The sequence below is a fragment of the Pseudopodoces humilis genome, chromosome 1 (assembly GCF_049639895.1).
Source record: "Pseudopodoces humilis isolate 2021_Gansu_Grassland_sample_001 chromosome 1, ASM4963989v1, whole genome shotgun sequence".
NCBI classification, from domain to species: Eukaryota; Metazoa; Chordata; class Aves; order Passeriformes; family Paridae; genus Pseudopodoces; species Pseudopodoces humilis.
The window spans coordinates 89,552,808-89,578,189 of NC_142200.1; the positions used below are offsets into that span (position 1 = coordinate 89,552,808).

General features: G+C 41.7%; 1 protein-coding gene across 15 annotated transcripts in view; it reads left to right on the forward strand.

Moving 5' to 3' along the window:
- ATXN1 (ataxin 1) overlaps positions 1–25,382 on the forward strand; it is a 368,490-nt gene that overhangs the window by 271,064 nt on the left and 72,044 nt on the right. For 14 of the 15 annotated variants that reach the window (XM_088066906.1, XM_088066525.1, XM_088066474.1 and 11 more), the window contains one exon: positions 4,980–5,103. The gene's annotated coding sequence lies outside the window, so the exon portion shown is untranslated. Of the gene's footprint in view, positions 1–4,979; positions 5,104–23,615; positions 23,667–25,382 lie in introns of those variants that run through there. The other variant, XM_088067088.1, reaches the window with a different exon arrangement.

Here is a 25,382-nt window from a genome sequence, read left to right on the forward strand (position 1 = left end):
ATCCAGAGTGTGAGTTTGAGCTGTTCTGCATTTTTTCCTACGTACAACTGCGGTGATGAACCTTCATCTGTTTTCCAGTCACTTGTTCAAAGGTGTTGAGATTAGGGAAGAGGTTACAAGAGCAGTGGAGATGGCTCTGGGAGCAAAGTTGCTTCCATGGTTTCCAGAAGAGGTTTGGAAGGGCAGATGAGTCCAGTGAGTACAGCTGAAAACTCTCAGTCTGTTTGCACAGGCTGATGCTAAAATAAGTGGTGGATTACCTGAGCCTTAAGTCGTGAAAAATACCTGCTGTGGGTGAAGCAATGATGAATAATGGTCTTTAGATTAAGTCTCAGGACACCAATTTCTAGATGACTCACAGCTAACGTTAGCTGTGCAGAGTCAGTGGCCATCTACAGTAGTGGCTCCTGCACTGGAGGGTGTGAGCTGCAGCCTTGCCCTTTCAGCCCCAGGTGCTGCTCCCATCTCTGTACTGCTTGCAGATAGATGTTCCTGTCCTGCATTTTCCCTCTGAGTAGGCACTCATGTTAGAGATGCTTTTCACATAGGAAAGATGTCTGGGCTGGGATGTCCCATGTTCACAGAGATGGGGAAGGCAACATTGATGTTCTTCCTTCTGCTACAAATCATGGGGAAGAATGGATTGCTTCCTTGTTTGAGCCCCAAGATCTGCGTGCTGTTTTTCTGGTTTAGGACTTGCAGGATATATGCAAAGTGCTAACAACTTGATTTACTCTTCCCATGCACCCAGATAGTTACTCACCCAGCACAAAGTGGCTGTAACACCTTGTGTCGACCACATGCAAAACCATGGGAAATGTTTGTTTGCATGACAAAGCTGTGGAGGATCAAGCTTCAGATGAGGAATGGATGCTAAACAGAAATCAGAGTGATGCCTGCCTGTTTTATGCAAACAAAACTTCTTTTGTCCTAAGGTGATACTGCTTCACCAAAACATTAAAGTAGGCATAATTGGAACTTAAGTATTTTTTACACTAGCAGAGCATCAGCAGCAGCCTTTGCTAGACAAAATGTCAGAAGATTTTCAGATGGGCAAAGTTTGGTATGGCTGGTGTAGAGAGGCTTTTATTAACTTGAAATCTAAAAGATAGTAAATTCTTGGTTGGTTTGTGGGTTTTGGTTTTTTTCTTCTTTTTTTTTTTTATTTTTAATTTCAATTAGAATCTTTTATCATTGTGTAAAGTCAGCTAAACCTGTTGAAAATAATTTAGAAGTTTTTTCCTGACATAATAGATGATACACACATTAGGTAATTGAAATCATGCACACTCCAAGAAGATAAAACCTCACCCTTCCCATTTGTGGTGAGACAGGATTGAACCTGTCTAAAACTATTTCATGTAGAGGGAGAATAAAGCAGGAAATGAATTATGGTTTTATTTGAGTTGAAGGATTAGTTGAGGGATAATAGTGAAAAACGAAACAACTTGGGCACAAGGCTGCCGTCTCTTAAACAGTTTTATTAGCTTATGCTGATTTGTGAATTAGGGAAACCAAATTATGTCATGCAAGAGAGCAAAGGATGACAATTAAAAACCTGCAGGAAAGGACTAGTAAAATGGTAATCTCTCACTGCCTGATCTTCAAAGCAAGATGGGAGAGCATGACCTTTTCTTGGAATAAATACAGGATATTGCACGTAGCCAACTTCTGGTTTTCAGGTTTTGCCAATTTGCAGTTGCTTGCATGTACTACAGTCCTTATTTGCTGATTGCCCTGGGGTCCAATTTTAGTCTCAAAATACTCCCGAGAAGTACTTCCATGTTCTTTGATTTGAGATCTGTTCATGTCTCAATTACACTTCTAATCTGTCAGCACAATGTCCTTTTTAGCTGTCAAAGACAGGGCTATGCTGTGATATTTGAGAAACCATAATGCTGTGAGACCATGCAAAACAGCTTCCTTGGTAACGCTTCCCATTTATAGTGGAGATGTGATCGGTAACCGTGTATGTGATAATGATTTGTTGATCACGTTGAAACTTCAGTCACAAAGTCTGGTTAAGACCTAACTGTACTGTGAACCAGCTTTCTCTGCTGGTCCCTCCAAGTTATGACTGTTGTACATGTTCCATGAAGAGCATGTCATCAGAGCCCATGAGAACTGCATATCAAAAAGATTGTCCCAATTAGGGACTGAGTGCTCGGCTCTTCAGGTGAGGGTTGTGCTTCAAGAGGCAGCATCTCTCCATGTATCCTGAATTTTGTGCTGTGCTATCTTTGAATCTTAAGCATAAAAGTACCTGGGAACATTTGCAGGCAGACATGCCTTGGCCCTCACTGAGTGAAGTGCCTATGGGTAAGGTCAAGTGAGCAAGTTGTAGCAGATTAAACTAGCTTGTGAATTTATCATCTGCTCCGTAATAACTGGCTGTGTGCATGGTACAAAGGCACCCAGCGGTGAATACAAGGTCTCTTGCCCCTTTTTTTTGCCTGAGGTGTAAGCTACCTTGCTTTGTGTCATCTTTCCCATGAAATGTGAGTGTGTGGAGAAGGTATCTACCACCACTGCACAGGTGCTGCTTGTGGCCTGTTCTGTGTGCCTTGCTCTAGAGTCTTCAAGACACATGTCCAGTCTGACAGCAAGATCACTGCATAGCTAGCAAGCAGCCTCGCTCTTGATTCAGTGATCAAAACCCTGGTTTGGGGAGTTGGAGCCTTGCTAACTTGAACAGAATCAAAACCCTAATCCCACTTGTTGAAGTTAGTGGAAGGAGTTAGTCACTGAGTGTGGTGGGTGTCAGCCCGAGGTTATGCACAGCTGACTCTCCAGGGAGGCTCACAGGAGTCTATCCAAGCAGGAGTTTGCAAGGAGTAAACTTCCCTGCTCTTACTAAAAATAATTGGAAACCATCTATTTTTGTTGGAAATGTTAAATATTTTTTCATAGTCATTTGGACTCCATTTAAAGGTTCCCCTGAATGCTGAATGACAAGAGATGAGAAATAAAAATTTCAACTTTTAGGGTTGCCAAATTATTGGGGGGGGAAAAAAAACATAAGTAATTTGCAAATGCTGCAATCTTTCATTTTAACACTTAGAAGCAAAATGGTTTGAGTATTTCGAGCTGCAACAGTTTTTTTAATTGTGAGATTCTTGTAACGTAAAGAAAAAAATAAATGGCTTGAAAATAAATTGGTTTGGTTTTAGGCAAGGTTTCAAGGGCTTTTTTTAAAATAGGTCTGAGTTATTTTTCTCTCTTTGGTCTGCTTTCTAAAGTTAAAAATCTTGTGAGACCATTCCTGATGGTGTGTTTCTCTGTCAGATAAGCAGTAGAGTCCCAGTTCAGTAGAGGAGAGAAGCTGTTGACCAAAGTCTTGGAAGTGAAGCCAGGGCCTGGGTATCAGGGTAGCGGTGACTGTCACACAGGAGTTGTAGCTCCTGAGAAACCACTGTGTCTTAAAACGGGAAGATTTTTGAAACAGGTATCTTGCATTGTTACTTTCCATCAGGGAGACGATGAAGACACATGTGCCTTGAGAGTAGTGGTCACTGTTGTCATCATTGCCAGGTGCCTGCCTGAGTCCCAGCCAGCTGGATACAGATTTACAGACACTGCTCCATCAGGTTTTAGCCTTAGCCAGTAAATCCAGGAGTAGTCTTACACCAAAACTGGATCAGCTGGGCAGATACTGCTTTGAAAGGTTTTGTTGTTGTTTTGTGTGTTCAACTAAAACAGTCATAGGTGTAAACTTCTTTTGAATAGCAACTTTTTTTTCATCCTTGCATTGTCTTCTCTCTTCTCTTCACCCACGAACTGCACTTGTCCATCTGTCTGACTTGTTTCCCGCCTTCAGTAATGTGAGATTCATCTGCATTCATATGTAGCCATCTAATCTGAGCTCAGTGTCTAGACTCACTTTATGGAGAGAACCAGACCTTTCTAGAGAGTGAATCATTCTGTCCTAAACCAGATGCTTGATAGGTCAAATGAATCATTTTCTAGATTGCCTTGTTTCCTCCAAAAAATGAAGAGAGTTTGCGCTGTCTAAGGTGTAGAGTTTTGTCCTCCACTTGTTTTTGGTTCGAGGACGTGGATTCCACCATAAGGCTGGTAGGACGGGATCCATGTGCGCAAATCCTCAAGTGACATGTGAAACATTTGAGAAGCCTTACATTAAGGAGGTAGGAAATGTTGGTGGCACAAAGTGAAACTAAGAATTCAAGAAGCACAAGTAGATCATGGGAACCTGGCTCAAGGAAAAAATGTTCGATTTGTGGCCTGTGGAAATACACACTCTATTTTAAGTATTCTCTGTGGGGTTCTCATAAAAATTAAACCCAGAAGTTTCTTCGGAGCCCAATAAAAAGGTTGAGGATAGTCTGATACCTTGCGTAGTAGGTAAAAAAAAATTAAATTAGGAGTTGGTCACAATGAAATTTTGTCAAAAAAGCAAATAAAGAACCACACAATATTAAGAATCTTGAATATGAAAAATACTTCCTATTGAGGAACAGCAAGAATCTGTGTGTGTATTTTTGGTTCAGTACTCCTCTGTTATAATATTGCAGATAACCATGAAAATAGATAGGTATTTGCATTCCCTTAGAGGATTTCATTGAGAACAAAAATCTTCACTTTGTGGATTTCTCTGCACATTGTGGACTTTGTTTGCAGATACTTTTCTAAACAACAACTCGAAATAGTTTTTTCTTTCTCTAGATACAGCAACAGAAGTATCCAAGAATTATTTTAATTATCTATCTGTTTCAGCAATTCTGAACTGGGTTTTAATTTTTTGTAATAATATGTACAGGGCAAATGACTGTTCCTATCCTAGGTCAGTGTTTGCCATACACTCACTCTGTACTGGAATTTCCATCTTGGGAGCTCATTAAAAAATCATTTGCTTCCAGGAGATGTAGGAGTCAATTGTTCATTTGTTAAACAGCTCTATGGATTTTCCACTTTTTGTTCCTTGCTTTCCTTTCTTACTTGGTTTTGCTTTTGTTTTACAGCTCTACCTTACTTTATTTGAAAGAGGAAAGCCAGTGAGGACCTGTGAACAATCCAGCAGCTTCTGAAAATTCTTCATGCTAAAGGATAATCCAGAATTCCCTGAAGAAGAACATAGTGAATGTTGTGAGTTCCTAGCAGTGATAACAAGTACTTCCAATTGTGTCTTTTGGGAGGTGGTATCTGCCATGTAGTGTTTGGTCTCTTCCCTGTGCTTCCATTGAGCACCAAAGACTTGAATTTCTCTCCCTCTTACTTTTTATTTTTTCTTTTAATGGGTTTAAGGGAAGACTAGTGTTATCTAAGGAAAGATGGTGGGTTTCTTTTGGACTACTGCAGTTACTTGTCATACTGCTATTGCTTTTTAGTTAAATATGTGAGCCTGGATTGGAAGTCCATGTGACTGTGTAGCCTAACAAAAAAGAAAAATACAATGGAAAACAGTTCATGAATCTACAGGTCACATTTAGGAGTTTTATGCACACTTGTACAAGAGTTGAAATGATTTGACTACTTTCAGATTAGAGGAATGCAAATGTAGTTATTTCTGCCTGGTATTCCAAACTCGAGTTGGTCAGTTTGTTATATTAGCTTGAGTATTTCCAATACAAATGCTCCTCTCAAGGGTTTGTGTTCATGGGAATTGGAGTAGCACACCTTTCTGAAGGAAACACCGTCACTCAGCTGAGACCTTGATTCAGCTGTGGTATTAATTAAAGAAAATGATCCCATGAGGGATTGTTTTTCTTATGAAGCCCACTGCTTTTCTGGGTTGAAATGGGCAAACATGCAGATCAAATGTAAACATTCTCACAAAAAGAGGAAAACAAGCATTCTCTGCCTGCCAGGTTTTCGAATAATCCTTATTTTTTCCTTAGGAAAGAACCATGGAAATTTCCAAGTTAGGCAAGTTAGTATTTAATTCTTATGCCCAAAGTATGCAGTGGTCCTTCAAGATGTTAGTAGTGATAAAACAAGATGTAGATTCTCCCAGTTTGAGCAAACTATTTTGTGCACTTTCCATTAATGTAGTAAATGTATTTTCTGGCATGCCTTCTAGCTTCCTCAGAGTTGGATGCCCTCCTTTGCTCTACTTTTCCCTTTGGGTTCAGGCTTTGGGAAGCAGATTAAGACAGAGTTTAAGTGGTGCTGCTTTCCCAAGACCCAGTTGCAAAATAAATATTAGAGAAGTCACTGAAAATTTTTTATCATCTCTTCCCTTTCCCACCCACTTTGATCTACAGTGAAATAGTTAACAAAGCCAACATTTGGAATTGTTACTTACTACTTACCATTAAGCTGCCAAGTTAGTAGCTCATTAAGATGAATAAGGGGCCTCTGAGATGTGGATCTTCTCCCTGTCTGTGTATCCAAGCAGATGTGGCCATATCAGCATATTCTCACACTTCAAAACTTTTCTTTAAAACCACAAGAGCTTACTTTGCATCCTAGAAAAGGAGAGGACCAATAATAATAATAATAATAATAATAATAATAATAATAATAGTGATAAACCATCCTAGCATGTAGAGCTGTTGGGATAACAGGAGATGTTTGTTCAAGATGTTCCAATCACCTCCACTGACAGCAACAGCAGCACCACCTCAGGTGAAGAAGAGCATTCCCTGGGTCCTGTAAGGTGTGTGGCATGCCAGATCAGCCAGATAAACTCAAAGAGGCAGTCATCAGCCATTACAGGGGATGGAATATCTGTTGAAGATGCCTTCAGTGTGATCATTACATTCTGCTCTGTCCTAAACGGTTTAAAATCAGCCCACTTAAAGCACAGTGTGATGTTCTGCTATTGTGCTGCCAAAACCCTGATTACACTCAGAAGACCTGGGTTTATGCAGGAAAAACAGCACTGAAAAACAGCACTCTTCTCACCAGGTCTGGATGGGAAAAAGTGTTCTTGAGAATTGCTCTTACCCTGGCATCCAGGACTGGTTCCTTTTGAGGAATCATTTCTAGGTGATGGAGAGCTTTTTAGCAGTTCCTTGAGGTGTATTTCGTCACCTGGCTTCTGCTTGGAGGACAGTGCTGCAAGAAGGAGGCAGTCAGCTAGGCTCCTCCTCTCCTCTTTCCTTTAACCTCTCAGGGAGACAAGAATACCAGAGGTGTGGAGGTACAGTGTTTCTCCTGAAAGGAAATACTGGCATACAGTGATGTTACTGAAAAATACTGCTCTCTCTTCCCTGTTTGCAGGGTGTTATCATGTTAAGATGTGAGGAAAATTATCAAACCTTTCCCACTGCAAGTGGTAGCTGTTCTCTTTCCCTTCTGCTGCCTCCTTCTGCCACCCAGGCAAATTTCAGAGGAAGGGGGGTGTGAGGAGGGAGGGGTGCAGTAAATTGGGACCAGTGTCTTGTATCCACCTAGAAACTGCCTGTTTACTAAACAGTACAAATTTCTCGCTTCCCTTTTCCTGCTCTCTTCATTTGGATGCAACACATTTCTGGAATAGCAGTGCTTGTGCAAATCAAGTCCATATTCCACTTCTGGGGAGAGAAAAAGAGATGTCAGGAGGGTTCCTTAAGGAGGAACATTTATTTTAGTAAGGGTAAAAATTAAGCAAGACAAGACTCCTTTGCTCTTGCCAGAGGGTACCTTGTGTATTCCAGCATACGGTTTTGTAATTTTCTGGTAGGATGTAGGTATCCTGAGTTTTTTTTTTTTTCCCTTTCTGAAAACATATGCCACAGCTTTTTTGGAGTGCTAGCCACACAAGCACGAACACATTCTAACAGGAGCAATGAATAAACGCTTAATGTTCCTCACTCACAGGCATTTCTTCACATAATTTTTTTTTTCTGTGCTTAGACGAAAACCTCTGGCACAGTTTGTGGGAAATAGAAAATAAATCTCTAAATCCAGTATGTGTCAATAACAGAAACGTGTTTAGTTGATCTCATATCTATAACTGTTATTTTGGGCAAACTGCAGATGGTAGGATAGTAAACATCCCCACTTCTAGCCCAGACAGGCTTTCTATGCCCTGCCCTCAGTGGGAACCTGCTGCTGTAAGGGCTGACTCCGGAGAGGGTCTTGGCAGGTCGTGGTTGCGCAGGGTTTAGCCCCAGTTCCATCCCATTTTTGAGCTGCTGCCTGCTTTTTCTGTTTCTTGGCCCTCCTCGCTTCCTTTACCCTGGGTCCTATCTCCTATGTACTCCCCCCCGACTGCCGGCTGTTTTTCCTGGCACGTGGAGCTGTGACGGGTCTGGGAGCGACAGCTCCTGGAGCTGATGTCAGTGCTGTTTCCTGAGCCGCCTGGCCATGCTGGCTGCAGCCCAGGCACACCCTCTCCCCAGAGCATCACCTTCTCAGCCTGCCCATCCTGCTGCTGCAGCAGCCCCTCAGGGAGGAGGCTTGTGCAAGTGATGGAAATTGAAGGTTAGCGAGCCTTTCACGGCGGTTTTCTGTGAGCAGCCATCTCCCACTCCTGGAGCCTCAGCTCAGGGTTTGTGGTGTGGTTGGAAGTGATGCCTGGTTTCTCTTCTGAGCTGTACGCACCTTGGAAGAGCAACGGGAAGCTTTGACACACGCAGACTTAATGATTCTGGATGTCTCTGCTTTTGTGTCACTTTGGTATTATCCATATGCTAAATCACTCCATGGTTTTCTATGGAAATTACCAGGCTGCTGAGAAAAGAGCAGAGCTGCATGTGTCCATTCTTCCAAACAACAGCCCAGTACATGCCACTTGGTATTTATAGTGAGAGGGAAAAAGGGAAGAATCACTTTAATTTGAGAAATGTCTCTCAGAAACAGCAGTAATTTATTCCTAGGCATTATTCTTCATTAAGAGCTACAGACAGCTGCAGCTTCCCTTTAAATAGAAAGTGCTCTCTGCAGGCATGCTATACATAGGGCTTCAGGTTTCTGCCGTTTCTCTGCCAAAAAATCAGAAGTATTTCTCACCAAATAAATGTTTATTCAGAAAGTCATATTTCCTGGCTTTTATTTCACGTCACAGGCTTCCGGCAGCCAGGCAAGAACAGCTCAAGGCTGTCGTTGGGGAGAGGAAGCTGAAACAGTTTGAGTCTCTTGTGGGGCTTCAAAAAAGTCTCTGACCATAACTCTGGGCCTTCAGTTTGGCAGTTTACTTTAGCTGTTGAACACTGGATTAAAATGGATGTTGCAGAAGTCCTGCAGGGCAGGTGTGCCTGTGCAGATGCAAAGTGGGTGGTGGTGGGTGTTTCTGTGCATCAGTTCAGCTCACCCCTTCTCCTAGCCTTGAAGCCGCAGCCATGCTGCATGGGTGCCAGAGAGGCTTTGGCCACTGGCAGCAGCTGAGCTGTTTTGTTGGTGAGGGATCCCCCGTATGATCAGTGTATGGACACCTAGGGACAGCAGGTAAGAGCTGGGCCGTGCCTGCTTGCACCTGCCACCCAGCAGAGAGGTGGCCAGGGTGGCTTCAAGTCCTGCAGAAGGATGCAGCGATGAAGCTGTAAGCCACCAGTGCTCCAGAGGACCAAATACTGTTTTTATTCACATCTGTGCAGCTTCCTTGCATTTACTTTCTCTTCATATTCCTGCTGGCTAGCTCTTCAACTAATGATTTCCTAAGGTGCCTTTTCCCCACTGTCAGTCCCGGCCTGAACTGCTGAGCTTCCTCTTTTGTCTCCAGGGCTTATCTGCTGGACCCATACTTTCCATTCAGTGTGCCAGCCCCTTACCACTCCAGTAGATGACTTCGCTGTTGTAGCAACCCCAGCTGGTTGTCTTTTGTCATCTGTGGCTATGGTGTCCCTATCAATATGTGATGTTTTCCTTCTCTACATCTCCTCCCAGTTCTCCCTGCACTCCTCAGTGTACGGCTTATAGTATGCAATCCATGTATTAAAATAATTTTTAGTTAGGTCATTCATTACTCTCTTGCTTTCTTGTTGTCCAGTATAGGTTCCAGAGAAGTGAGAAGCTGTAATTTTTCCAGGGCTAAAGTCCAAGTCTTTGATAGGCAAGCTTGACGCCTGAGGCCGCTACATGTTGCTACCGGTTGTCAGCTTTGTAAAACTTACCCTGCAGAGCAAAGAAATCTGGGCACAAAGATTGTTCTCTTCTCTACTGTGGCAAGCTGTAGTTTCCCAGTCTGTTCTGCCTCTCCTTCATTGTCTTCCAAGCAAATGGCTGTAAGATTATGACTCCCATGTTTGGACTGAGAACAGCTTTTGCCTGAGCAAACAGATTTCTCTTTGGCAGTCACTTTAACTGCTGCCCCAGCTTTTTGCTGTCAGCTTTGTTTCATGATTTGGCATTAGAGAAGTCCAGGCAGTCCTAGTGCACAGTGCATTGGAGCGAGTAAACGCAGCAAGGCAGGCAGGTGAATAATGCCTTTGTTAATGATCACAATACCGGTGTGGTCCATGAGACCACAAAAAGCATCTCCTGTAGTTCAGCACTGTAGCTTATGGTTCCTTATCTTTAACTTGGTGGTGCCAGCTGGAGAAATTTCTGATCCTTGCTGGCAACTCTTCTTGGTCCAAGAGACTTCCAGTGAAACCAAGAAGAAGCATTGGGAACCAAGCCCAGCCTTCACAGGTTTATAGCATGGCATGAAAGCTGCCCTACTATTTGCAGGTTGTGTCTGGGGTGAAGCTGATCAAAACACAGGTGTCTCACGCCTTCTTTCCGCTTTTCTTACGCTCCTTGTGTTTCACAGCCTCTTTCTTGTGCTGCTGTGATAGTTAGCATCACTGGTGAGCTGGTTTGCTGCGCCTATGATGACCCTAACAATATCTCATAACCTGTCAATGCTTCTCTCAAAGCTGATAATGTTTGTGGCAGCAGCAGCAAGAAGAGAATATAAATTAAGCTCTCCTAGAGAGGAGTTTTTTTTCCCATTTTCTGTTTGGAGCATGCATTCAAAAGGAAAGGCTGCTGATAGTGGTAGGTTAGTTAAGAGGAATCATGAGCCCTTTGTAGCAGAATATTATTCTGTACAACTTCTTCATTCATATTTATTTCAGGTTTGTTTGCAGCCTGCTAGGCATGTTGACCCTGGATGTATATTTTTGGAAGGACTATCAGATACTTTTATTCAAACTGGCTGTATTGATGCTATCAGGTTTCCTTCTCAGTGAGTTTTATATTTCTCGTTGTTAATCAGCTTTGCTGTTTTCAGCTACAGACACTGATGAATGTTTCAGAGGCACCTGATGACACAAAGGTCAAGAAGGAGAAGATAAGCAAGTTGAAAGCATTGCCTTTAGCTTCTTTTCCTGTTGAGGTGTCAGAACTAGAGACAGACTAAGGAAACTGGAGATACTGTTTTTTATTTATTTCTAATGAGTTTTCCTGGCAGCTCTTTAAATAAAAGAAAAACCCTCCCTACTATGGCAAATAAAGTTTATTGCAGTAGTGCAACTTATTACCAAGTTATTGCACTAGTAATGGAAGAAATCTGTTTGGGGAGTGAGGGCTGCATTAGATGAGGGGAGGAACATTATTTGTGGTTTTCTGTGCCAGGCAACCTTCAGTCAGAATTGGGGTGGTGATTTATAAATTCCCTTTGTCTCACTCCCAATGTTTGGATTGCAGTGAATCCTGCTAAAAATGTACAAAAGCTGTGTCAGTTGAAAGAAGCTGGGCAAAATGTGGTTCGGCTTCCAGAACAGGGGTACGTTTGTAAACAGAGCCACGGAGATTCCTTGCAACGAAGGTGGCCTTAATGGAGGCAGTGGGCAAATTGTGCTTTAAGCCTTCAGCTCTCAGGAGTTTGTCTCTCTGGCAGATAAAACTTGTCTCCTTGACAGCTTGATTTATCATTTCTGATGCAAATAGCTGACAAAAAGAAACTTCAGGTAACATGAACCTCTGGTGAAGTAAAAGGGAGTTTGACACTCAGGGTGGAGCAACAGGAAGAGTACTGGAGGAGATGACACTTTTCATATTCACTGTTAAAATGTTTTGGGCCTATTTTATGTTGTTTGAAAGGAGTATTTTTTGTTTAGTTTTTTGGTGGGTTTTTTTTTGTTAAGCTGTGCTCTGCAAACTACTTTGTTAAAGAATCGGCTTCTTACAGGGAAAAGAGACAAAATAATGTCTCTTTGTCACTCAGTCATGTATTGCTGCCTTTTGAAGTGGGAAGGTCCTCGTAACATACTTCTGAGTTAAGACATGTCTGTTAATTCCACAGCGCAAATTACTAGGATCCTTTTTACTTTTACCAGAACTATTAAAACATTTGTATAACTATCTTTATTCAACCTGAGGGATAGCCTGCAGAGCCAACAAGGAGATATAAGTACAAGCACTTCCTTCTTGTTATCATTGACCAGTCAGACCAGTTCAGCTGAAGAGATTTGGCTGAGTAAGCAGTCCTGCTGCTCCTGATGGCATCCGTAAAAAGGGTGAGTGAGCTGTAGAGCTTTATATGTCTTCATTATAGGGTGAAGTCTCTTCTTAAATTAAATGAAGCCGTCAGGCTTCATTAGCTCTGGGTTTTCTTGTTGTTATTATTCTAATGTAATTATCACTTTTCTTCAGTCAGCCTTCTGCTTGCCTACTTCCAAATAAACTCTTTCCATCTGGAGAGTATTTTGAGACGGGGAAGGTACAGTGAAGTAGTGAAACTATTCTCAGCATTGTGTTCTTCCTCTCCTTTTCTAATACCTAGAATGTTATACAAGGAAATAGAAATAAACAAATACACAGCAACCGTAAGAGGATCCTCTTCCTTCAAAAACGATCATGCAAAGGAAGACTGGATTATTTGTCTGAGAACATGCAATGGGAGAAAGCATCATACGTTGATATATAAGATCCCTGCAGTTCTTTGCTTCAAAAAAGCAGCATTAAGAACTGAGGAGTCACCCCATTCTGCTCTCACATGACAAGACACGTTGCTTCGGCAGTAAGTAGTTTTTGGGCATAATGAAATACCTGCTGACTGCAGGGAGCAAGAAAAGCTCAGTCACTATGGGTACATCTATTTGTGCATCCAAGCCCTGTGCAGAGATTCCCAAGCTGACAAGGTGCTTTGCTCAGGCTAATTAGCCCCTCTTCTCTTACATCTTCTCTGCTTATGCTAATTAGACTGAGCAGGGTGCTGCCTGACACGGGTGAGAGTCCAACCAGTGTGTCTGTACAGCCTTGCCATGCTGTGTACCCTTTGGATGCCTGAGCCTGGCCGCCACAAACCCACAAGTCTGTGGCAGCAGCCATGCAGCCAGCACAGGTACTGCCTGCAGTTTTACTGCACCTGCTATCAAGCATCACTCAGGCTTGGGTGGCTTGCTGGGGCTGCAGTGGAGGTACTGAGTGGTAGGGAAGATCTTAAGCAGCTCATAGCCTGTAGCCTCATTGCTCTCTGAAAAACACATCCTGCTGGGTGTCTTTGGTCCAGTTCATTCTGTTGCATGTGAATGACTTTCCTGGTTCTGGAGGTGGTGCTCTGGAGTCCTGAGGCAGCTGGGGACATTGTATGAGGGGACAGAAGCACCAAGGCAGACAGAAATGGTGAAACTGAGGAATAAAAGTCTGAAGAGCTTAGACTTTCTGCTTTTCATCCTGTTTATATGTGCAGGACTGACAGACAAATGGGCTGGCATGTTGAGTTAGATTGTGAAATCTTGCTAATTAGCTGTTCTTTTCCCACTCAACCTCTCCCTTCTTCCTTCCCTCATGGGGTTCTTGCAGAGTGAAATGAGTGCAAGGATAGGTGACTTCCATAATTTGGTATTTCAACATTCAGTTCCAGCTAAGTTTTCTATCAAACATTTTTTTCAAAGAGTAAGCTTACAGAAGACAGGTTTTAGAAGAAACAATAAGAAAAGACCTTGACAATCCAAAATGACAACAAATAAAACTGTTTTCACTCATTATAGTAGAAGTGGCTTTTTACTCCCTGGCTGTTCTTCCTCTGACTGGCACTTCCCTGGGAGATGCAGTTGAGAACAAATGCGTATGTATACACACATACACGCATGCCTATCTATATATACATTGATCTGAGCGAGCCTGGGAATGGAAAAGCAAGTGCAAAAACATATGCTGGGTTTGGCAAGTTGGTCCTTTTAGTTACACAGTTTCCTGATTTTCTTCGTTTAAAAGGTGCGTTAATGTTCTGTGTATGATGTTCTGAAGTGTGATACTTGAATCTCGTCAAAAGATGGATGTTCATGTTTCATCCCATATTGTGAAATAGTAGTCCTCAAAATATCACTTCAAGCCATGAATAAATAGCTATGCTGTATTATTTTGGGGAGTTGCAGTTTCTAAGACAGTCAGTATGATCTCAACTATTAATTGAGTAGAAAGTGTTTTGAAAAACTAGAAGGAGCTTTGTTGACTGAAATAGCTGGGTCAGAGCTGAAAAGAAGAAGAGTTTGCTGTTATAAAACATAGCAGACATTTTATACATTCTTATCAGGATGCTTCAGTAACGCAGTTGTGTGAAAGACTGATAAGGGAATGTGCAATAGCAGCCCTCATCATTTAAAGTGCCCAAACTTGGCACGTTCTATGGCAATGTAAAATAGCAATAAATATAAATCTCGTGTTCTGGAATTCCAGGGTCTCCTTATTAGCAGATCAGTGTGTAAACACTGGCTCAGTGTGTCTAGTACTAGAGGGATGTGTTTTGTTCCTGCAAACAGATGTGTGCTGGCTCTGTACCCCCCGCCACATGTATAAGACAGAGAAGATTCTGAATGAGCTGTACTCCGCATTTTCTAGAGGAAGTTTGTTTTGTATAAACCACACATGAAATCAGTGTGTACGTAATTTTTGACTGCAAAGCAGGTATTTTACAGGTCTTAAATCATGACTTAGTTACTGGTTTCAGTCAAACTGCCTAGTAAAAGCTTGCCAGGAGGATGGTAACAGGACAACTCAATCAGAATTCCAGATTTAATGCTGGTCTTTGGTCAGGTTGGGACTGGCAGTTTTTATTTTGCTCACAAATCTGCACCAATTAAGTACATAAAAAATGGTTTGAAAGAGCAGGAAGAGCTTTGTTCACTGAAATGACTGCACTAAAATTGGAAGTGGGGAGCAGCAGGAGAAGGAACACTGGACTTACTAGTGGCAGGGGACGAATCTCAGTGTTTGCACCCCATGGCTCCCATTGTAGACCTGAAGTAGCTCTGTTTTTTCTCTTACGAGCTTGAGGCCTGAGCCTGCTTGTTTACTTGTGCATGCTTTTAAGGCTGTCTGGCGTGTCAGGGCTGGAGCTGCAAAGCAGCAGCGAATGTTTATCCGCGGTCAAAGAGGGAAACTACCATGCCAACACAAACCTGGTTGTCTGATGAGACCAGTGCTAAAGGTAACATGCAAAACACTGGTGATTGCTTCTCTGGGAAAGCAACTGGAAATAGGATAAATGGTCCTTAATTGAATTATGATTGGCATTTTAAGGTTTATGACTTCAGCTCAGTGAAGGCATTTCTATTTACATATTCCTTCAGGACTTCAAAACGTTGCAAAGAGCACAACAAACTTAGTATGTGGTTGTGCAAAGCTGGCATTATTGGTGTAGCTGAAACTGAAATTGCACTCAGATGAGTTTGGTCTCAGTGCCTGTATTGTGCTGGAAAACCCAAGTGATTTGGTTTAGTATTAAAGCATCTCTTCTTGGTTCTGTAGGGTTTTTTTTGTACTTTCCATTTCTGTTTTTGGCGAAGATGGTGTGGGGGACGAGGAGTTGCAGATTGATGATTGTTTGTCTGTAAACCGTCTTACTGGAACAGAGACTGTAGGAGGCTTTCTCATGGCTCTTAGTCAGACCACTGCCTTATCTAAACAGTATGTGACCCTCAAAATGCTACATGTGGCTCTAACCCAGCCTACCTGCCTGATCAGAGTGGATATGGACATCATTGTAGCAGAGTGAGAGGAACATTCATTTGGGGGACTGTTCCCATGTGTTCTTAAGTCCTTCCTTTCTGACAGCATCCTTTCACTTTATTTATTTTAATCCAGTTCAAAGGTGGTCCAGAAAGTAAAATTTGATACCTTGATAGAGGAGGTTACAAAACGAGGGCAAGGCTGTGTCCTGACATCACAACATGGTAACTTCTTTTGACATTGCATTAATATGCAATAACTTGTACTGGTAGCAATGCAGCAACTCGAAACAAACACTGCAAAACCTTTCATCTCAGACAGTGGTTGTCACTAGAAATGCGATTGACTGTGAGGACCATCAGTCTTAAGACTAGTCATAGCAGCAGTGTGGGACAGTTTATGGAATACAGTTTGAGGCATTTCCAGCCCACAGATGTCAGACAGGCTGACAGCAGGTAGGAGACTGATGGCAGAGATCAAGACTTGCTGGGCATAACTTGACTCTGGTTTTATGGTGGAATAGGGAAGAAATTGTATGCTTGATCTTTACCTGAAAACATTAAGAAAGGAGGAGATAAAGAGACGGATATGCAATTAGAGAAATAAACCAGCTATTTGTGCTGCATTTTCATATCACTTCCTGCAGTAAAAAGTAAATTCAAGACTTCCTGTCTTTTCTAATTGTTTTTAGATTCATCTTATAATGATGGGAACAATTTTCCCTTGGTAAGAATGAATTCTGATGTGAAGAATTTGAAACCTAGGGGATAAACTAAGGGACACTTTTTAATAAATTAGGAATAATTTGAATTATTCTTGAGCAACTACCGATTACTAAATCCTTTTACGTGCAAAAGGAACAAAAGAAAATGGAAGAAATTCAGCTTTGGTAAAGCTTGGTTTAAAAGTGCCATGCATGGCTGGATTTGAAGAGCAGGGGAAACATTATATGTCTTTTAAGACTGGGGCCCCCAACAGTTTGAGAAGATACCTAATCAGAAAACTGGAGTTTCAGATCCTATCTTCTCTCTTCTTCAGTCTTCTTTGGGATTCTGCTTTGGTTCCTAATTTAAGCAATCACACAGTCAGTTTTGTCTTATGTTACCTTTTCATTAAATGCATCTATAATTCAAGTGCACTGAAGCTGTTAGAGGTCAGTCTTGCCTTTTGGACAGAGAATTGCATTCCATGGTCTTTATCATATCTTTATAATTTTTTCCTCTCTGTCCTGCCTGCAAACAGAATAGCTGGTGTTTAGATACTAATATATTAACTCCTGCAGCCCTTTCCTCCTGTGCAGCCTGTGGTTTGGGATTACTCCACTGGTGAGGCACTGACTTGCACTCAGGAGACACAGTGGCAGAATGAGAAGGAAGAGTTATCTGAAAGGTTACTTCGGGCATGTCATGACCAGTCAGTGCTGTGGCCATAAAATGCAGATAATGATACTGATATCACTCCCTGGTTAAACATTATGAAATGTTTTCATGAGTATTTCTGCTCAAGAGGCTGAGTGTTTTTAGTCTGGATTCCAAGGACATGAGGTGTGTGTTGTGGGGATGATGTCTGTTTGATTGTCCATCCCCATTTCCTCCCCCACCTCCCCATAACACTGCCTTGGATAATTCCCAGCAAATCCTGCAGGAAGAAAAAGTCTCAAAGACAATTAAATTCCTACAATTATTTTTGTTGTTGCTAAATTAAACAGGCAGGGGAGGTGAGAGGCGTGAGCTACTGCTGACATTGAGAGGAAAGAGAGCCAAGTTTTGCCCTTGGTAGCTTTCTTTGATGGTGGCTGGCAGTGAGTCCCACCTCTGCATCCAGAGGACTGTGGCAGCCCTTGCCCAGGTGGCAGGCCAGCATGGCAGGATGTGGAGCAAGGCTGGGCTGTCAAATGATACCAGAGCAAAGATGGTGCAGAGATGGATAAATGAAGAGGGATGGCAGAGCACAAATCCTACGCTCTGCTCTTTGGGATGTGTGGTTAGAAGGGCTCTGGCTGAATTTGTCATTTAAAATACTGGAGGTGTATTTGTTTCTGGCTGCTTGAAACATGACTTTCTCATGTTCCTGGGATATTTTCACTCTTCTGTACAATGCTGGGCTCCTCTGCCACAAGGAGCTCTGAATCGTTCCTGGAACTTTTGGTAAAGTTATTGTGCTCTGTCCCCTTCATGCTGCTCGCACTGAATGCAATATGGAAGCTGCCCTCTTTCCTTTCAACTGTGGGGCTTCTCCCCATGTGCATCAAGTGCAAGAGCCTTCCTGTTCTTCTGAAAAAAAAAAATCTCTTTGTCCTCAATATACACGTTTAATGTCTGGCAGGCCCTGTTTTTAGTAACTGCTGAGTTTCTCCCTTGCACAGTGCTGTTTGTGCCTCTAGAGCACTGGCCTGTTTCTGCATGAGCCCTCTCACTTACTTGGCACAGCACTCTGGTTTTGTATTGTTCTGTACATTGGAGGCAGCTACATGGTAGTAGTAAATTCACAGGGATGTAAATTTATTATCTCGTGTTTGGTAGCTCAGTGGGGCACATGTTTATCTTGTATGCCTGAGCACTGTTTTTAAATAATACTGTGTAATAATACAGTATTATTTAAATAATATAATACAAGAGATAGATTTAAAGTTGACTAACCAAGAAAACATCCTCAAGACTGAAAGAATAAGTGTGAAAGATATGCAATAGTTGCAGGCTGGTTTTTTAGCAATGCTTTTGGGTCTGGCAGGCTGACGTACATGGCTGTGGCAGTACGATGTGTCGTTTACACACCTAGATAAAGCCAGGAGAGTTTAAAGCAATCCCATTAATCTTGTGTCCTGGAAGAACAAGTTTATCCTTTGCAAGAGAGAATTCCAGATTGTTGAATTGATTGTTTTGGTTTTCTTTTTTAAATAAGGAATGTTTGCAGAAGCATCCTTTCACTGGGAAGAAGGGACAGGTAAACAAGTAGCCAACTGACCACAGGTTCTGTGGCTTCTACAAAGGCAATTATAGGAAGACCAAGACTCTTAAGCTACCTTCATTCAGGTCAGTTTTTTTCAACAATGTTAGTTTAGGTAGGTTAAGAGTTCAGTTGATTTGAAATAGAGAAGCTGTGACCATGAAGGAACATGATTGGAAAAGCATCAGTCATGGAAAAATACTGTAGCCTGAAGTCAGCTTTCAAGTCTCCAAGTCTTTTTATTGACTTTATAGACTTAAGGTTAGGCTTTCAGTAAATAAAGTCAAGATCAGACATGTCTCTGAAATAATTTTCAGGAGTTATTTAAATGCAACATACTTTGCCATTTTAATAAGAATCTCTTGTGTTGAACTTATTATTACTATAGTGGCTTTAGGTTTGTAGCCAAAGCCCATTTTGGCTGGACATTTGAGTACATAAATGTAACAAAAGGACTCTCTAAACCAAAGAACTCATAATGTGCACATGTATGTTTGCATGGAGAATGGCGGTTTCAGACAGTGCGTACCTTGGCTTCCAAATCCACCTATCTTTGCACTCACTTTGGATGACAGTGGTTAGTAGTGGATAGATAGTAGTCCAGGAAGGATACTCCTAACTTCTGGTTGAAAATCCCATCTTTGAATCAAAGGGAATTTACAGACTGCAAATAGTGTCTGAATCTGTTTCAGATCTTTGTCTATTACCTTGTCTATTATTATTTTTGCTTTATTTTCATGTGCCTCCTGCTTTGCATTGAAGGTGCAGAAGACCTATTTGTGTGCTTCATGCCATGTCTTTTTTCCTGACAGGATGGGACAGGTCACTGCAATGCATTTTTAAGGCGTTTACCTTATTAAGTTCCCAGTATCCAGACCTCATGGCTTCTTCCACTTCCCTCAAGGACTTACTAATAAGTCTTATAATATTCAGCCTAATTTTCACTTTTTAAAAATTCCCTTAAGTTGCCTTACTTTGCCCAAGAACTATCTTACATAATCCTGTCTAACTCACTTGTGATGTTGGATATAACACTAGGGGTGGAATCAGCAGTAACTGGATACTGGTAATTGACTGTTCCTTCAGTGCATGCTTGGAGATTCTCCTGAGAAGCTGCCCACATGTTATGTCAAACCCAAAAGCAGAGAAAATGTGCTCTGGACAGGCACTGAAACTCTGAGATGTTTGGGTTTATCTGAAGCGATGTGACTGAGACTTTTTTGTATTGGCTGATTGAAGTGGTGTTGCTGCACTTCAGAATTTCTGAAGGACTCATTTCATCACTCTGCCTTTAATTTCCTTCTACTGCTCTCAGTTCTTTCTTATTTTACTGTCAGTCCTATATGCTCTCGCAACACTAAGTTTTCATTTCTCCCTTTTTATTTCCACAGTAGATGGTGTAGTCACATCCCACATGGCTCTGCCATCTGGAACAGCTTCCCTGACTCATATTTCTTTCAAGTTTCAACTTCATCCTTGGCCTCTATGTGATAATCTTCCTTCTAATAAAACAATCGCATCTTATGCCCAGAGGCTTTCAGTTCTTCTCTGTTCAGTCTTCCTCCTCAAGACATGTAGCTCTTGCCTACCCTTTGATACACAATGTATATCATGATCTGTACTTATTAGACATGAAAGACCTATTTTAGAGACACCTAATACATAATTGTGTCTAATTCTTGTTCAGGACAACACTTCAGGGCACACTTACCTTTTTAACACCCTCTTGTCCTTCTGATTTCAGTTGGCTTGATTGATTGAAAGTTACGTACACGTCTAAGTACTGTGAATACGATAAAGCCTCAACTGTGAAACGTGTTTTTGATTTTATTTTTTAAAAATCAACTAAAGCATATTGCATAGTCTGCAAATAATAAAAGATTCAACAGAGAATATTTCAAATCTAATACTACCTCTCCTTAAGTTTCATCTTGAAAACATCAAACATGCTGTAAAATCAAACAAAAATATACTTTTCATACTGTTGACTCAAAACATTTTCTGCTGCACACCAAGATTTTCAGTAGTTGACATAGTCTGCAGTTTTTCTAAATTAAGGAAGTCTCATACTTTGTGGGATTCTATAGTACAACTGCTGAGCTGCAATACTTGCATAAAAAATGGCTGTTAGTTTATTGAGTGGGTGGACACAACTTGCAGTGTTACTGCTTTTCACCTAGTGGCTCCCTGTTAAAGCTTCCATGAGATGAGGGGAAGATACAGCTAACAGCAGCTGTGCCTGGGCACCACATAGTCCTGGCTTTGTCAGCAGTACATTCAGACAGGAATTGCTGTAGGAACAGTGGAGGGGCTCAGCTGTGTGGTTTTGAGCGCTGGATGTTACCAATCTCAGACTCACCATGAGTTCATGGAAGATCTGCTGGAACTTCTGTCTCAGACTGTAAGGCTTGGGTGTGGGCACTGCAGACAGGTAACAGCTCACTTCTGAAATTAATGAAAACTCACTTGCAGGGTCCTACCCATGTCCCCCCCATCCTTACCCCTTTCTCACTATTTCTTACTTCATTCCAGACAGAAGGTCTGTCCAGAGAGGACACACAGGAACACACATCCTTCCTAATTCATAAAAAGTGAGGATTAGGGAACAATGCCTGGCTTAATAACAGCTCTTTAAAGGAGGCTCATTTAAAGTCCAGCTGGCATTGAAATTGGCTGTCCTTGGGGAGAATGCTTCACCTTCTGTGTGTCTCCCACCAACAAAAGAAGGGAAAATGCATTCCTGCCCACCCCTAGGACTAAAGGTGCCTTGGAGTGTCTAAGTTGTACCTTAGGAAATTACAAAGAAAAGTGGCTTAGGCTGCTCTTGCAGCCCAGAAAAGCAAAGCTACTGATTAATTTATTCTGGAAACCTGCATATTGTCACTATGGTCTAACTTTGGGCAAATCACTACAAGGAAGAGAGTAGTAGCATAGCCTGCAGAATGTTTTTGTAGGCTTCTCAAGGGTTTTTTGTTTGTTTTCATTTGGTTTAGGTTTTTTCACTTGATTTGCTGTCCCTACCTAAGCATACAGTTCCACTTCTTGCTGTTTCAACAATCCTCTCCTTGCTCTGGATCACTGGAAAGTTATGCAGGAACTTCTCATTTGCTTCTGCAGTGATGACACTGGCAGTGTTGTAACATGAGAATGTTTTTGAAGCCTGAGTGTGGGCATTTGATTGTCAAAGTTAAGGGGTTTTAATATAGAATTTGAACCACACTGCTTCATTTATGAGAGATTTTCTTTGTCGTCCATGAAATGAGGAAGGTAACCACATGAAGTTCCTCGTGAATCATGGGGATTGCAGAGCCAAAAGTCCTTTGTCCTTCCAAAGCATTGGTTTTTGTGCCTTTCACAAAAAAGAAAGTCAGTCTGTCCAGACTCGCATGAATCTTTATTTTTTTACCTCTCTTAAATGCTCAGCGGATGTGAAAAACCTTCCTCTGTGTGGCAGTGGAAATACCAGTGCAAGTAAAAAAGATTCATGTGTTCGTTTTCCCATTCATCACAGTTCTCGGAGATTTTTGTGGAAAATTCACTCCTGAGGACTAAACTAAACCTAGATTATGGGATTAAATAAACCTGAAGCACTGTTTTGGGGAATTTCTGAAAAGTCCGTTGTTCGCAGTGAAATATCTTTTTTACTCTGCTTCCCATTTTGCAGAAAGCACATTCCTCACACCAGCGTTGCCATGCTCGTCAGTTCAGCAAATGTTTCCTTGGCATTGCACTTGCTGTTTTTGAACCATGAAATGCTTTTAGGTAAAGTTATCATAATATAAACTGAAAATTGACAGGCTGAATAGTTGTGGTTAGTATGTGCTATAGTGGTGATGACATGGGAAAATATGTTGTTTTTCTCCAGATGACTGTTTGAGGTTAGTTCTAGACCATTTTGTTCATGATGCGCCAGCTAAAATTAAGAGAGCATGGCTTTGAAGTAAGCAAGTTAATTTGATTTTTTTTTTTTAAACCTGATAAAGGCCTGTTTTCAAACAATAGATGTTGCTGTTATTTTGGGAATTAAAAAGAACAGAACCAGCCATTAAAAGGAGTAAAAGGGTAAAAGGACTAAATTCCCCTTTCCAAGAAGTTTGTTTTGCTGCATAATCTAACCAAAGGTGTCTCACTCACAGTTCTGGCAGAGGCACGGCGTGGCCTGCAGGGCAGAAGTCGACAGAGTTCAGAAGTCTCTTGTTCAGCAGAAAGTGGCAGTGTGATAGCAGCAGGCAAAGCTGGTGCTTTCTGCTGGCAGCAGGAACAGCATTCCACAGACCTGTTCCTTAGGTACCTTTCTGGTATTAACAACTAGAGTGGTGCAGCACCATGGCAGGATGGCAGCTCAGCATCACTTCATCAGTGCGGGACAAGCTACATGGACCACAAGATGTCACAGTGCTGAGTCAGGCAGGCAGTGCTCTAAAGGACCACAGAAATTTGTGCCCTGTTCATAAGATAGAAGCAAAAAAAAGGAGCCATTAGGCAGGAGGGGATGTTGGATGTCTTCATATCTAATGCGAAAAACAAAGGTGACTCAAATATCACTTTCTTCCCAGACAGAAGTCTTTTTGGTGTGGGCTGCCAGTTGGTTTCAGGAGTGATATGCAAAATACATTGAATTTGTGAGTGGCTAAATCATAGATTCTTTTTCTTTCATCTGCCTCCGTGTCACTTTGTGTTGCAAGGTTGCAGCTGCATGTAAAAGGCTTGACCTATTTAATTGAACCCTGAAGCATCTCCAATGAACTGCAGCAGAAAGAGAAGCAGAGCAAAGTAGAAGGTTAGCAGAAGACTCATTAACCAAACTCACATTTTGAAATAAACTCCTGCATTTCTGGAAAAGACCTAACTGCATCTGCTACACCAGTGTGTGAGTTTGATTTAAATTGGCTCCAAGGTCTTTGTAGTGTTTGAGCACGGAGAGACAAATCAGCTGTGTAGGAGCAGCAGCCTTAAAGGTGAGTGTGCTTGCTTTCACCCCAGCTGAAATGCAGACACAAAGTAAGGCTGTTAGGACAGTCCACTCCAGTGAATATTTTTCTGATGTTTCTATTTTTTCTCTGCTTGCATGGGCGAATCTCAGCTCTTTTTGGGATGTGAGGAAGACTGGGCAGTAGAGCATGCTTGCAGACATCTTCCCTGCCCCTGAGCTGAGGTGCCTCTGAGGCTTCTTGAAAGTTAGACCATGCTGACTTTTGTGTGGTGCACTTTAGCCTCAGCAAACAGTAAGAGCATACAGTATGGGTGGCTTGTTTCTAAAACTCTGCCAAAGAGCCAGAGGTGGAGATGGTCTTCTAATGCTAATATTCTCCTAATTCTGACGGTCTTCTAGTGACTCCTGAAGGCACCACTCACTTTTCTCAGCAATTCTTTTTTTCACTCCTGTGTGTACTTAGTACTGGCCAGTACTCTGAGTAGTTTAACTTTAAGGCCCAACTCAGAAAAGTTCCCATTTTCCCTACTTCTGATGAAAAATTGTAAAATGTTTTAATCTGTTTCAGTTATGTGAAATTTTATATTTGAATGTTTCAGTAACGGGATGATAGCATATTGATTAATATGATCTTATAGTCTGCCCAGTACAGTTGTTCAATGAGGTTAAGCATATAGAATATAAATAAAACTACCAACTTAGACAAGGACAATCAGTTGTTATGATCATCCAAATGGTGACCTTTCAGTCTTGGCATTTGAGTATCCAGAAATGAAGGCAGGTGGAACAGCTAGCTGCTTCTCTCAGGCAGATATCCTTCAAAGGGTACTTCAAAGTTCACCACAAGGAAAAAATGTGTTGTTGCACATTGTGTATCTAAAATAGGAGATGAGATTTTGGCAATTCCCTGGATCAGTTACTGACATGTTTATTTTTTTCTTTTCCGCGGCCTTTTACCCCGCTTTTTTCATTCACTGGGTGAGAGTCCTGTTTATAAGACAGAAGCAAGCAAACACAGCGGTAGATAAGAGGGCTTGCTTGTGTTGATGTGTTTAATAGTAAAAACCAAAGTGACTCAACAGTCACCTTCTTCAAAAATAGGAATGTTTTTGGTGAGGGCTGCCAGTGCATGGTAGGATGTGGTGGCTGATCACCTGTGCCTTTTATTTCCATGGCTTCGCTCCCTGTCTTCAGGGCAAACACTTGCACAACAGTTTGGTCAAACCACTATCCAGGGACAGGGCCTTTTCCTTGAAATTATGCTGGGAGGAAATTCACACACACGCAGTGGGATGCCGAGCACAGTGGGATGCCAATCCTGACTGGGGCCTCTGGGCACAATGCTGTCATAAATTTTAAGTAATAATAATACTGTAAAAAGTTAAATAAATGTGTCAAGTTAATTTTATGCTCCCCTCCCCTCAGGCAAATTATCATAAATTGAATTTTCTAATAATTAGTCCAAGGAGTTAACACCGAATAGATATACCTGATTTCTGTGAATTGTGTTAATACATGGATGACAGATTCTGCAAGGAGCAGAAAGGCTTCCAGACTGACCTGTCAGGATCAGCTCCAGTTGTACAGATACTGTAAGACTGCCTTTGCCATTAATTGGGTTGATTATAGGCTACAAGTATATTGCCATACAGTTCAGATTTTGGTCCCTTACATTTACAGCCTTACAAAATATTACACTGCACTGTGTGCATTGGGCTTGTTAAACTGTTGTAATAAAGCA